At 36.0% G+C, this 15555-nt stretch overlaps 1 protein-coding gene across 7 annotated transcripts in view; it reads right to left on the bottom strand.

Annotated features, from left to right (window-relative positions):
- Window positions 1-15555, bottom strand: part of LINGO2 (leucine rich repeat and Ig domain containing 2) — a 1289931-nt gene that overhangs the window by 601912 nt on the left and 672464 nt on the right. Inside the window, exon 1 of one of the 7 annotated variants that reach the window (XM_021064193.1) lies at window positions 10816-11608. The exons of the other annotated variants lie outside the window; for them this stretch is intronic. The gene's annotated coding sequence lies outside the window, so the exon portion shown is untranslated. Of the gene's footprint in view, window positions 1-10815; window positions 11609-15555 lie in introns of those variants that run through there. 7 annotated transcript variants of the gene reach the window in all.

The following is a 15555-nucleotide window of genomic DNA, read 5'->3' as shown; positions in this document are numbered from 1 at the left end:
TTTTGTTTGAATATTTATAGGATTTTATTGACCATTATGTCTCTTCATGCTGAAAAGACAAGGTTCTATTATTTGTTAAGAGATCTATGATGATTCATTTTTGCTGCTCAAGAACAAATCTCATTTTTAATTTTTTTTTTCTTTTTACTGCTGCACCTGTGACACATGGAAGTTCCCAGGCTAGGGGTTGAATCCAAGCTTCTGCTGCATACTTATGCCACAGCCACAGCAATGCCTATCTGACTTGCATCTGTGACCTACACCATGCCTTGCACAAACACCAGATCCTTAACCCACTGAGCAAGGCCAGGGATCAAAGCCACATTTTCATAGAGAATATGCTGGGTTCTTAACCTGCTGAGCCACAATAGGAACTCTTTTTTTTTTTTAATTTCTAGTTCTGTGCTGGATTACACTTTTTAGGATACTGTTAAAACTGTTTGATGATGTTTTGAGTGGAAAACTTACATATCACATATTTGAAAATATCTTTTTTGGTCTCATAAAAGTGTTCAGCTGGGTATATAATTTTATCTAAATGTTTTGTGTTCTTTCTCTAAGCCCATTGTAAATACAAGTCCTTCATTTTCTGTTATCTAATGTGACTGGTGAAAGATCTGTGTTCATAGTTAAGTCTAGTGCCATTACAATGGAGGTAATCCTTCCATTTTGGCAGCTATTAAGATTCTATTTCCAAAATTTCTTACTGATCTTTTTATGCACCTGTCCATTTTATTTTTGTAGTTGTTTAATATTTTCTTGTTCTTATAGTTTAAATGAAACATTTACTTTCATTTTGAGCATACTAGGCATCCTTTTTAAAGTCTTTGTCAGATTGTTTCATATAATTAGGTTCACTGGAAGTAAATCCATATTCAAAATCCTGATTTGGGGAGTTCCTTTTGTGGCTCAGCAGTAACAAATCCAAGTAGTATGCCATGGGTACATGGTTTTGATCCCTGGCCCTTGCCCTGCTCACTGGCTTAAGGATCCAGCATTGCCATGAGCTATGGTGTAGGTCACAGACATGGCTTGCATCTGGCGTTGCTGTGGTTGTGGCATAGGCCAGTAGCTGAAGCTCCAATTTAACCCCTAGCCTGGGAATTTCCATGAACCTCAGCTGTGGCCTAAAATACTTAGTTGTCTACTTTTCTTTGAAGATATGCTCATTTTTAATGATTTGCAGGTTTATTTTTAAAGTGTGACATTTTGTTTATTTTTCTCTCTTCTCAACCCTTCATCTCTAACAGGGGAATCAATACCTTCACACAGCCCCTGGGTACCTGGCTAACTAGTCTGGTGACCAAGCTGTCACTCTCTTCCAAACCTCTCTAACTTCGTGCTTTCCTCTAAAGCATCATCATTGGGACGTTTTAATTCCCTCTGATCCACAGGAGGTGAACTACAGTCTACTGTTGCCAGCTCTCAGGCCAGGTGTTCAAAGAGCTCCTCAGTCACCATTTTGTTTCCTTTCTAGTCCATGGAGGATTTCTGTCTAGTTTTGTTTTTGTTTGTTTATTTGTTAGAGTCCAGCTATGTCTTTGCTTTCTCTTTATGGATTTTATCAAATTGTTCTAGGTATTAGATCCAAGAGAATATATCAAAACACACCTGTCATCTTGCCCTGAATACTCTCATTCTGTCTTTAGTCCACTCTGTTCAGACTTTCATCCTCCCAGGAAACTTCTTGGCAGAGTCACCAGTAAAACATCCATCCTGTCAAATCTAATGGTCAGGTTTCATCTCAGCAGTGGCTGACACAAGCGATCATTTTCTCCTTGCTGATATAGTTTCTTTTCTTGTTTTTTTTTTTTTTTAAACAGTCTACCCTTCTTATTTTTCTCTCAGTGAATGAAATGGACACAATTTCATAATTTCACAAATGGCTGGCTCATCTTTCTCTCAAATTTTAATCATTGAAGTGTCCCAGTTCTCCTCAGATATTTCCTCTCTCTCTGAAATTATCTCCTATGTTATCTTATTTAGTGACATGGATATAATATATATGAATATTATATAATAAATATAATATACATTATAATGTTTCATATATATTATAATATGTAATTCATAAGTTTTAATATATTGCATGTATATAAACACACACACACACATATATATATATAAACTTTCCCGTTTTTTCTCCTTTTACCTCTAGAGTCACCTATACACTGTTTCTGCTTATCCACTCATCCCACAAAAAAAATCTATTAGAGCTAATAAATGAACTTAGCAAGGTAGTAGGATACAAGAGCAATATATTTCATTTCATTTCTTTACACTAACAATTAAATGTCAGAACAAAGAAAGTAAGAAAAAAATCCTGTTTAATTAAAAAAATTAAAAAAAAAGAAAACAACAGTGTAGGACTCATCCTAACCAAGGAGGTGAAATGACGTATACATTGAGAACTATAAAACACTAATAACGGAAACTGAACATGATAAAAACAAATGGAAAGATATTACATGTTTTATGATTGGAATAATATTGTTAAAATGGCCATAATACCCAAAGCAATCTACAGATTTAATGTGTTCCCTATCAAATCACCCATGACATTTTTCACAAAACTAAAAAAAAAAAAAAAAGAAAAAAAAATCCTAAAATTTATAAAGAACCACACAAGATCCCAAATTGCCAAAACAATTCTGAGGCCAAAAAAAAAAAAAAAAAAAAAAAGTCCTTCGGCATAAGCAGACTTCAGATAATACTACAAAGCTACAGTAATTAAAACTGTGGTATTGGCATAAAAAAAGACATATGGATCAATGGGACAGAACAGAGGGTTCTGAGAGTGAACCCATACACCTACAATTAATTAATTTTTGATAAAGGAGGCAAAACTCTTCAGCAAGAGGTACTGGGAAAGCTGGACAACCTCATGAGAATCAGTGAAACTAGAACATTCCCTCACACCATAATAAAAATAAATTCAAAATGGCTTAAGGACTCAAATATAAGACATGACACCATGAAACTCCTAGAAGAGAACACAGGTAAAACATTCTTGAACAAAAATTGTAGTAATATTTTCTTATATTGATCTCCTAAGGGAAAAAAAATAAAAGCAAAAACAAACAAATGAGACGTAATCAAACTTGCAAACTTTTGCACAGCAAAGGAAACCATTAACAAAACCAAATGACAACCTATAGAATGGGAGAAAATATTTACAAATGATTCAAGTGATGAGAACTTAATTTCTAAAATATGTAAACGGCCCATACATTTCCATATCTAAACACAAAAACAACCTAATCAAAAAATGGGCAGAACACCTAAACAGACATTTCTCTAAAGAAGATATACAGATGGAAAACAAGCACATGAAATGATGTTCCACGTTGCTAATTTATAGAAATGTGAACTAAACCTGCTATAAGGCATCACTTCATTCCAGTCGCAATGACCATCATCAAAAAGTCTACAAATTTCCTGAGGAGGGTGTGGAGAAAATAGAAGCCTCCTACACGACTGGTGGGAATGTAAATTGGTGCAGCCACTATGGAGGCTCCTTAAAATATCCAGAAAAAAAATGAAAAATTCTAATTTGAAAATGTATATGCACCCTAAAGCTCACAGTAGCACTATTTACAATAGTCAAGTCATGGAAGCAATCAAGTGTCCGTCAACAGACGATATGAAGGGATTCCTCCCATCTAGTTAATCCAGTTAATTAATACATCCATACACATGTATACACATATTATATATACACACACATAATATATACATACACACATATATTAACATATATGTATATATATATAATACATGTGTAAATATTTATACAGCTCTTGTATCCTATAGGATCTGTATAAATATATGTTTAATAATATATGTGTTAACATTTAAGTTCTACTCTTTCAGAAAACTTCAATTATAAAATAGTGTTATCAACTACAGTCATCATGTTATATACATCATGTTATACATTAGATATTCAGACCTTATTCATTTTGCCATTCTTTTAAAAGCCTCAATCATCACTGGATATTTTAATATTTATTGGTAACTTGTTATCTGTCTATCTCACCCATTAAAATGCAAGTTCCCTAAAGGCAGGCATTTGGTTTCTCGTATTCACTACTGTTTTCTTAGCATCTAGAAGAGAATACCTTATACCCAAGAGGAATTCAAGAAATATTTGTGGAATTAATAAATTACAGCTTCCACTAATGATCAGGAACCTAACTCAATCAGCTAATCCAGCTCCTATACTAAGGAAATAGTATAAAGTATTTTTATATGTAGTAATTAGAAGCATAGAGAAAATAACATTTTTCAGCTTTCTTCATTAAAGATACTTTACTTATACCCTAAGTAAGAACACAAGAAACAATAATATGGAAAATGTTATCTTCAAAGGCATTTAACATAATTATACCTCTGTCACCTTTTGAGTCCTTTTTAACTGTGTGTTTTAGATTTCAGCACCTCTATTCTCAATGACTGGATATGTGTAAAATGTTTTACCTCCCACATTTAAATTCCTTCTAAATAAATGACCTTTGCCTCGCCTTTGAGAGTTATGCCTGATAAAGCCTAAAATTTAATGCAATAATAATCCTCAGAGTGATTTGTTGTGATTGTAATATCATTCCATTGTAGGCTCTTCTGACATGCCTTACTATAATCTAAATTAAAACCTACTTGGGATTTAGAGACAGCATAATAAGAGTCTATGGCTTTTTTCACAGAAGTAAAGTCATGTTATACATTCCCGATACCAAGAGACCTTAGAGATTATGTCATCTAAACTTCTAATTGTACAGGTGAGCAAACTTAGGCCCTGGAGAATTGAAGACAGTTAAGTAATTGTATAGCCGGGGCCAGATTCTTGGACTCTGACTGTCTAATTAATACTCCTTACACTTTCCCATAACCTTCTCTCTTCTTTTGTTTAGATCTGTCTCTGTAAATATTTCATTACTATATTCACTGCACAGCTACATATTCATTGTCCACTCTGTTCTAGTTATTCTTTGAAATTAAGGACATGCAGAGGTAAAGAAGGCAGATAGGGTCCATGTCCTCAGCATGCTACTATTTCTTACTCACACATGGCTTCTGCAAAGATTTACTGAAATAGCCTCCCCACTCCTCTTCAATTTACCATTTTCTTTCTTTCTTTCTTTTTTTTTTTTTTAAGGGCCACACCAGCAGCATCTGGAGGTACCCAGGCTAGGGGTTAAATCAGAGCTACAGCTGCTGGCAAAGCCACAGCCACAGCAACATCAGATCCAAGCCACAGCCACAGCAACATCAGATCCAACCTACACCACAGCTCATGGCAATGCTGGATCCTTAACCCACGGACGGAGGTCAGGGATTGAACCTTCAACCTCATGGTTCATAGTCGGATTTGTTTCTCCTGTACCACAACGGAAACTCTCACTTTACCATTTTCTTTCCAAGCTTCACTTTCTTCAGATAAGCAGAGCATTCCTATTCAAAATATCACTGAGCAGTAAGCCTGACACAGATTCTCAGAGCTTTCTCTGCTCCTCTCACTGCCGCAGTCTGGGCCATATGCCCTGGATTTGTGCTTCCTCAGCACTGCATGCTTTACCTCTGTCAGAGCACCGTTACTTATAAAGAAAGGTATTTACCTACTTACTTGGCATTCCATTCTCTTAAACTATGATCTACTAGAGGGAAGGAACTTGTAGCCTATTTACTCCAGTATCTCTAATATCTGCATAGTACCTGCAATAGAGTAAGTGCTCAATAAATATTTACTGATGACTAAATTGAGAATGTCTGCATAGATATAAGGTCTTATATGAACCATATACATCTCACTGTAAATGCATTTATAGAAACAAACTCTTCCTGCTAGGGTTATTTGCACCTTAATAGCTCCAAACTAAGCATTAGCAAATAATGTCAAAAATATCCAGTACATTTCTAGGACTACAGTTGACCCTGGAGGAACACAAGTTTGAACTATGGTGAGTCCACTTGAGATATTTCACAATAGTTAACACTACAGTTACAACACGATGGGTGGTGGGTTGAATCTGTGGATGGCAAACCACAAATAGGGAGGAACCGTGGATACAGAGGAACCACATCTGCATGGAAGACTGATTATAAGTTATATCAGAATTTCCTACTGCCCAGAGACTGGGTGCCCATAAAACCCATGTTGCTCAAGAGTCAACTGCACTTTCTTCTCCCCACTGACATCACATATTCTCCAGGCCTTCTCTCAGCAGTGGACAGCTCCTAGCACTACAACGATCTCCTTTCTTCCACCTCAGATAAAGTGCTGCTACTAGCCTTTTAATGCAAGCAGAGATAGGCTCTGTCAGACTTCTGAGAAAACCACTTTGGTTTTCAGTTAAACACCAGGTTGATTTTTAAATTGCCACATGATGACTTGTAGCTAAAGAAGTCCATGATATAGAGAATTTGGATGTTTGTCAGAAGCTGTCTTTCAGGGTTGAGCTCTTGTCTGTGATCAGTGAGCAAAGGCCTATGGTCTACTTTCAGAAACAGAAAACAAGAGTAAATTCCTCAGCACCCAAATAAAAATCCACATATTACAGTTTAGTTATTACACAGACCAATTTATGGTTCTTTCTCAACTGGAATTGGATATGGTAGAGTCGATAGATTCACTCAGATCTAAATTCTTATCTTTCACTGGGGCATGCTCTCCAATTCAACACTGTTCACACTTTGTATTGGGAATGGGAAAACACTCTAGGTTGTCTCTGCATTAAAGGAAGCTACAGGGAATGTGCTATATAATTGTCTTTGAATTGTATTACAAATAACTCCACAGGAGACACTAAAATTGGCCTACTATCTACTAAATACTGAGAAAAAGAATGTCAACACGCCATCTATTATTTGAAGCACTGATATTATTTGGTCTTGCCACACATGCACATGCACACACACAATCATCTTCTCAAACAAATCAGTACCTTATTTAAAATACAACACACTTCTTCATTTCTCTCCATCATTAAGGATTAAATGGTGTTCCAATTATTAGCAGAAACAGTTCCCTGGTATTCTTCCTGAGGTTAGGGTGAGTATCATTCAGAGTAATTCTAAATCAGAGAAATCATTGTTGAAAGTTCCTCGTGTTTCCTCCTTTCTTTCAGGAACTCCAGGTTGAACACTTTCACTGGGCTCCATTTGGTCACTAACAGACTTTAAACATTGTAATAACCATTCTTCTTTCAATATCAGAAGTGGAATTGTGGGAAAGAGTATAAACACAAGATGTAATTAATGTAACCCTCTTTTGATAATAAATACGTATCTATGGAATTTAGCATTAGAGAAACTAAAATTAAACCCCTGTTCTTCCACATATTAGTTGTACTAATTTAAGACTCAATTTACACATAATAAATAAATAAGTAAAATGAAAAATTGTTTAACTTATTGTCTTTTTAGGGCTGCAGTCGTGGCATATGGAGGTTCCCAGGCTAGGGGTCAAATCGGTGCTGCAGCCCCCAGCCTATGCCACAGCAGCACAGGATCTGAGCCATGTCTGCGACCTACACCACAGCTCACAGCAACACTGGACCCAATGAGCAAGGCCAGGGATTGAACCTGCATCCTCATGGATGCTAGTGAGATTCATTTCTGCTGAGTCACAACAGGAACTCCTCAATTTTGCATTTTAAATGCCATACGTGTCCAGAGCCTAAGACTCCATTTTTCATACATTAATGGTCTAATGGATTATATACCTTCAGCTTTACTTTATTCTTCATCACCAACAATGTACAATACCATAGTGTACAGTCCAGGGACACTCTCTCACTTAAAATGGTGGGCCTAGAGTTTCTGTCATGGCTCAGTGGTTAACGAATTGGACTCGGATTGCGGGTTTGATCCCTGGCCTTGCTCAATGGGTTAAGGATCTGGCATTGCTGTGAGCTGTGGTGTAGGTCGCAGAGGCGGCTCAGATGCCACGTTGCTGTGGCTGTGGCGTAGGCCGGCAGCTACAGCTCCAATTAGACCCCTAGCCTGGGAACCTCCATGTGCCTCGAGAGCGGCCCTAGAAAAGGCAAAAAGACAATAAATAAATAAATAAATAAATAAATAAATAAATAAATAAATAAAATAAAATAAAATAAAATAAAATAAAATAAAACAGTGGGCTTTCCTGAGGCTTCAAAATCCTACCTAAACTATCCCATCAGGCCAACTGTTAAGATAAACTGCAAAAAACGTTATCTGCCATCCCTGATCTAGCTACTCAGTTACTGCTCTGGGAGATATAAAAGAGTTTGAAACACAACATCTGTTGTAAAAACCTGTAAATATCTGGTTGGTTAGCCAAATAACACAAACATAAAATAGTATAAGGTTGAATAGTTTCTTTCCAGGTTTTTAAGTCAATAAATATAAATCCAAAGAAGAATGATGAAATGAAAGAGCATGAGAAAGTGGAAAGGACTTGAAACCTAAAAAAATGTATTTAAAAAAAAAAATCCTACGTCTTTCCTTCTTCCTTTAACTGGTTGTTCAATCTTCACTCCATTTGTTAACCTCTCTGGGCATCAATTTCTTCTTCTTTAAAATAAGGGGATTAAACTTGACATGGTATTTTCCCACTCGAACACTCTGTGATTAGGGCTAGAGGAATCAGCATGAAATGATCCTGGAGATTTGGGGAGTGATAAAGGGTCCACAACGTCTTCGAAATGACCATTAAGATATGAGTTGAATTCCAGCTCATAAGAGCAGATAAAGATGGTAGCCCAGATGGGAAAATATCGTGAGCAATGGCTCTTGCTCAGACAATTCTAGACGAGTTTAAAAACACAATAAATGGTGATGAGGATGATGATGAGGATAATGGAAAATATTTTAGGTTATAGCAATACATCACAATGTACCATCTGCCATTCCATTTTGAGCAAATCACCCCTCAGGCAATAACTACACTTGCCAGATTTTACACAAAATGTACAATACAGTTTTGCTCAAATAAAAACCATCTAAAACTGGAATGTCTTTGCCCCAACAGCAACAAAGAAAGAGTGTGATGTCTTCATTAATATGTTAATTTTCCCCATTTCCTATCTGAATAAACATAAAGACCCTATGCACAGGCTGACCCAATTAACACTCTGCAGTTGTTTCTTTGAAACTTTTAAGAGTATCTTCCCCAAAGCTACTGTATGAGAAAAATAAAACCTGGAGGAATTTGAGATTTCATGGTAAAACAGAGTTAAAAGAATAGACCTATGGCAGAACTCAATAAGGTTTTCAATCACTAAAATAAAAATCAGTAACATATTACATAAAGATATCAGTGACATATTTTGAATCAGTAATATTGAAATTTTGACTATTGAGTTTCCTGTCATTTTTGATCATGATAAACTTCTCAGGATCCCCCTTCTCCAAATTTATATATATAAGTTTTTTTTATTATTTTGTATTTTTTTGCTTTTTAGGGCCGCACCCACGGCACATGGATATTCCCAGGCTAGGGATCCAATCAGAGCTGCAGCTGCCAGCCTACACCACAGCCACAGCAATGCCAGATCCTTAACCCACTCAGCAAGGCTAGGGATTGAACCCGCAACCTCATGTTTCCTAGTCAGATTCATTTCTGCTGCTCCATGACGGGAACTCCTATATAAATTTTATATATATATATATATATATATATATAAATATATATATATTTTTAAAGAGCCCTTGAGCACTTTTTTTTTTTTCAATCTAGTCCTTTTCCCTAACATCTTATGCCATTCCTCATAATCCCCATACGCTAAGTCCCTGCCATGTTCTCAGAGATGCAGTGATCAGACTTGCCAGATTTAGCAAAGAAAAACACAGAATGCCAATTTAAATTTCAGATAAATAATAAAAGTATTTTTAGAGGAATATGCCCCATATAATATTTGGGACATACTTATAGACAGTTCATATGAAATGGACGTAACTCAACATCATATATTTTGTCTGGCAACCTTAATATTGACTGAAATGACTGAAAGAAAATATCTCTGAACAAACACTTTTTAGGCATTTTCTACAAAATCTCTTAAAAGAATATACTATTAGTTTTCCACATAGTAATGCCTTGTCAAAGTGCATACCCATAGTCTCTTTTGCAGCAACCCTTGCCTCTTCCATCCCATACAATTCTAGAAGTTCGAAGGCAATTGTTATCTTTGCTACACTGTCCCTTTTTTTTCTTTTCTGAGTTTTAAGATTATATTGTTGCATTATCCTTTATCTACTTTTTCCCCTTTTCTAAAAACCAGTGTCCCCTTTTTCTAATTATATCTAACAATTTGCATTGTCTGATTTCATATTCATGTTGAAACAAAGACAGAATAAAATTTGCATATACTCTCCTAGATTCTTGCATACATTGTGGAAACATTATCTTAGGCATCTATAGTTTTGACTCAGCCAAAATACCAAGATAAATTCAGAAATATTTATATAAAAATTATTAGCAATTTACCATTAGGCTATATATTTAAATTCTAAATGAGTCACTTTATTTATATTAATGTTTCTGAATAAACAACTAGGATTTTGCCACACGTTAAGGGCCAGTTGTTGAAATTTGCAGAGTGCTATAAAGGAAATTTAGTTTGTCTTCAAAGGGCAAAAAAAAAAAAAAAATAGCTTTGTGTGTGAAAATTCTGGAGCATTTCCAATGCAAAACTTTAAAAAGCATTGAATTATTCATTTTTATTTGGAAAATATTATGAGCTAACAGCTGAACAAATAAAATAGCATGTTAAAATTGTAGTTATTGGTATCTAAAGACATAAAAATGGTTTTTAAATTGTTATGAGAGCTTTTTACCTTATTTTACAAACTGGTAATGTTCCAGTAAGAGTCATTCAGATATACAAAAATGAGGCAAGTATTAAGTGGCAAGATCTTGAACGGAGGGCCGAGACTCTCATTCTCATTCCTTATAAAAGCAGAAGTCAGGTGATTTTTAACAGAGGTTTTCCACCTCTGTTTTCCCATAGGAAATGTAGGGATAATACTTTCTTCAAGAGCTTGGGCTGAGGAAAAAGAAAAGTGAAATAGACTTTACCAATTTAATCTCTACCTCTCTCTTTCTCTGTCCAAATTTCACCCATGGCAGAGGAATTTACACTACCATGTTTTTCAGAAGTGAGGTTGGAGAAATAATTGCAAGGCTGAGTGGAAAAGTGAGGGAAATTAGGCAAAGGAAAAAGAGGAAGAAAGAGAAAATGTGAGTTCAGCAAACCAGAATCAGATGCTGCTTTAGTTATTTTCTCATATTCAGCTACAAGACATCATGAGACTTGCAAGTGCCAAACAATCTTTTTGTTGTTGATGATTTTTTTTGTTTGTTTGTTTGTTTTGATTCTCAAGGTACCTTCACAGACTTTTCTTCCTAAATGCATTTCCTGTCCATCACTGAGCTCCTCCCCCATCCCCACCCCCACGAAAAAGGAGGCCTTGGCCACTTTCATTTGTGACGGGAGGAAATAAACAAAACAAAGGTTTTGAACTGGCACTGAGATTGAAGATTTTATTTATTTGGGCTGCGTGTGGGGCATATGAAAGTTCCCAGGCTAGGGGTCCAATTGGAGCTGCAGCTGCTGGCCTACAACACAGCTAGAGCACTGCAGGATCCAGGCCATGCCTCTGACCTATACCACAGCTCACAGCAATGCCTGATCCTTAACCCACTGAGTGAGGCCAGGGACTGAACTCGCATACTCATGGATACAAGTCAGGTTACCGCCGAGCCACAACAAGAACTCCCTGAGGATACTTCTTCAAGTTAATGTTCCTTACACATTTATTATACATTTATTCAACATTTGATGGAGAGATGAAACTGAGGAGACAAAAAGAACAGGATCTCTAAGTACAATATTCCATCACCCACTAGACCTCCAAACAGTGCAGCTCTGAACTCAGCTAAAGAAAGGAAAGTTAACCATAGCAGCCCACACTGGAAGGCTGAGAGTAGAGGTTCGGGGGTTGGGCATTAAAAAAATTCCTTCCAAATATATAGACTCTCTCCCTGAGAGTTCTTGTAAATGAAATCTCCTCCTCCTTCACACATTTCTAATGGACTGAAATCCAGCCTGCCCTTTGTCGGTCTTGGCAGAGCAATACCTTGAACGCTGTTCATAATACCTGTTGTCATACAAGGGAGGACTCAGGACATAAATAGGGCATTGGGATCCTGATTGAGTTGAGAATCTCAAACTTAGGTTGATGAATTATAACAGGTAATGAATGAGTTCTGTGAGCATCTGGCAGTGCTGAGACCTGAAAGTGATTGCAGACTGTGTACATCCTTTTGTCAGTAGACTGTGCCTTTGAAAAATATTATGTTGAGAACAGGTGTTTTAGTTTTTAATAAAAGAAAGCTGTAATATAATGAGAGCTTACTAAATGGTAACTAATATTTACTTCAGTATTTCCAGTACCTAGAAAAGTACTTGAATTAGGAGACATACATGAAATATTTGAAAAATGGTTAAATTAGCTTAAATGTGATGGCATTTTTTTTTTCTGGTTGGGGAGTAATATTATTTCTTTCAGGTTTAAATATCTATATTAGAATGCCATGTTAAAGATGAAGCTACATAATAAACATGAAGAAACACTTCTGGGACCTATAAAACTGCTAAACAAATCAAATATATTATTGTAGTTAGGCTATTTCAATTTAGTCAAGGGCTGTGAACCAATTGATATAAGCAAAAACATGATTAGCAATTCATTTCCTTCTTATCAAATTAGCCAAGAAGACACCTGAGGTGGGTTCACAATGAAATTATCACCTAGTTTTCATGAAATCTCATTCTATTCTTTTTGACCCATGAATGAATGATACCTAAATACAATACAAAGATTCAGAGAGGATTTAAAGGATGCATTTTCATTGATTAAAATTTGTCACAAGAAATACAGTATCTAAATTGCTAGTATTTAGTGACTTGCCATTTACTGAACACCCAAACGTAAAGGATACTGTTAATGAACATCTTCTTTGCTACAGGCATCTTTGGTAAGAATTCTATTTTCATTCCCACAAAATCACATAAGTAGACATTATTATGTGCATTCAATCTAAAGAGGAAACAAACTGGGAAAGGTGTGTTAGGTGAGGGTTGGGAGAGCTCAGGCCATATCAGAAGGGTGGCTTCTACTCAATCCCAGACAACTGTTGCCCTGAGGGACATTTCTAGTTTTGCTAATGCTTTTGCCCTTTCAAGGGAAGATAGAATTGGGATTTTTGACTCCTTCCAAATTTTCTAATGTAGTCAACAAATTCTACTGAACAAAATTCATCACCAACCTTGAATAGTTGAGGCTAACACAGCTGAAGACCCCTATCCAGTTCACAGAATTTCAGCTTATTACTGCTGTACTGTTTTACTTTCTAGGATGCCAGGCTGAATCTATTGCTTCCTTTCCTTGAGGATTAATTCCTTTGCTCTCTATGTACTTTCCCCTAACTTAGGAGGTTGGTACTTGCATCATTAGCTTTGCAAAGAAAATCTGAGTCTTCATTAATTAAATATTGTTACAAATAATGCTACAAAACAACTATAAAATATCAGTGGAACACAACAAATAAGTGAGTATTTCTTGCTCATGAGTTTGTAGATCAGCTGGGGGACCTGTGCTTCAGGCTGAGGTATTTGAAGTAGCTCTGCTTCATGTTGCCTCTTGGCTTTTTGCTTCTCCACATGTCTAATATCATCTCTCAAGAACTCGTAGGCTAGCCAGGGCCATGTTTGCTTCATGTGACGGCAGAGACCCAAGAGGAAAAGTGGAAATATATAAGCTTTCTTAAAGGCTAGATTTGAGTCTGATAAACTATTATTTCTATGTACATACTATTGCCAAACAAATCACATGGCTAAGTCCAAAGTCAAGGGGTAGAGAATTCATTCTTCTCAGGACAGGTCATGACAAGAGTATGGATGCAGGGAGGGAAGTAGACTTGGATCCAAGCATTCAACCTACTATAGAGTTCCTCGCTTTGATACTTGATACCAGAGTTCATTGACTTTATCAAAAACATGTTAAGGTCATGCCTGGGAGTGTTTTCTGGACCCTCTGGAGGTTTTCTTTCTTCTACTTGACAGCTAGACAATGCCTTGTATTATAGCAATTCTCTCTTGATTTTCCCATTTCTCACTAACACTCCATAATAGTGTCATTCTTATTTTGTTCTTTCTAATAAAATTGGTTTAATTTCCTGTCTTATTTTTTATACAACACTGCTTACTTATTAAAATGTTTGCTTCCCTTAAAAAGCGCTTACATACTGAAAAATCAGCAAACTAAAAAGCCATTAAATTATTCTACTGAATTAAACATAGAAACTTAGAGCAACAAAATAGAAATTAATATTGCACCATCAGAGAAAAAGTATTTATATACTTAAATCTCTCTTGTACAGCAGCATCAATGCAGTTCAATTTAAAGCTTTACTTATTATTCATGGCACATTATTCTGGTGTATTGTCAAAAAAATTTTTTAAGAAAAGATGTTCCATTATTTTATGGATTAAGTAAAATTAAAAATTTCTATTTATGCATATATAAACTTTTTAAAAGCATAAATGCAACAGGACAGTATATATCTGCAGTTTTAACAATGACTTCTATATTTGCTCCAAAAACTCCACTCAAAAGAAATTACTATAAGGCTATGGTAGCTGTTTTAAAAAATATTCATTTCAGGAGTTCCCACTTCGGTGCAGTGGGTTAAGATTCCAACTGTAGTGGTTAGTGTCACTCTGGAGGTATGGGTTGCATCCTGGCCCAGCACAGTGGATTAAAGGATCTGGCATTGCCACAGCTATGGCATAGGTTACAGCTGCAGCTTGGATTTAAACCTCTGGCCCAGGAATTTCCATATGCTGTGGATGCAGCCATTTAAAAAAAAAAAAATGTTCATTGCATTATTCATTATAGTAATTGCCACAGGAAAAAAAAATCTAAAATCCAACAATTCAGGAATTTAATTTAAATTTCATCATATTCATGCAATGGAATACTAGGCCCCTTTGAAAAGCATGCCTTATGAGAATGCCAGGTTAAGGGGGCAATGGGCATAAACTAATTTGCAGGAGGATGACACATTTTCAAAACTATATTCAATATGGCATAGACTTTTGGATGGGTCATAGGTTATACCAATATTTTGATAAAAGCTATAAACCTTCTACCTAGAAAAATGCACTCATGTGCACAAAAAAAACAAAACAGCAAATCACTGGGAGCAGAGGGTGGAGGGGAAGGTTAAGTGAACTTCCAAAAGCCATTTCTGATATGTTGGGTATATATTGCCATGATTAAAAACAGCTTAATTTTTATTTTTTAGGAAGTATGCAAACTTAGAAAATATTCATAAACTTCAGCAGCATGGTGGGGAAAATTTTTACCATAAACACAAAGAAATGCTGAGTGATACCAAGTTCATACACACACATGTATACATATAGTCACTGAGCGAAACCAATGACCTGCACTTCCACATCTGTAGTAGTGGAAACAAACAGAGAAGCCTAAACCAGAAGAGGGGAGGTT

This window comes from Sus scrofa, chromosome 10 (assembly GCF_000003025.6).
Source record: "Sus scrofa isolate TJ Tabasco breed Duroc chromosome 10, Sscrofa11.1, whole genome shotgun sequence".
Classification (NCBI taxonomy): domain Eukaryota; kingdom Metazoa; phylum Chordata; class Mammalia; order Artiodactyla; family Suidae; genus Sus; species Sus scrofa.
This window is presented reverse-complemented; position numbering and strand designations above follow the sequence as displayed.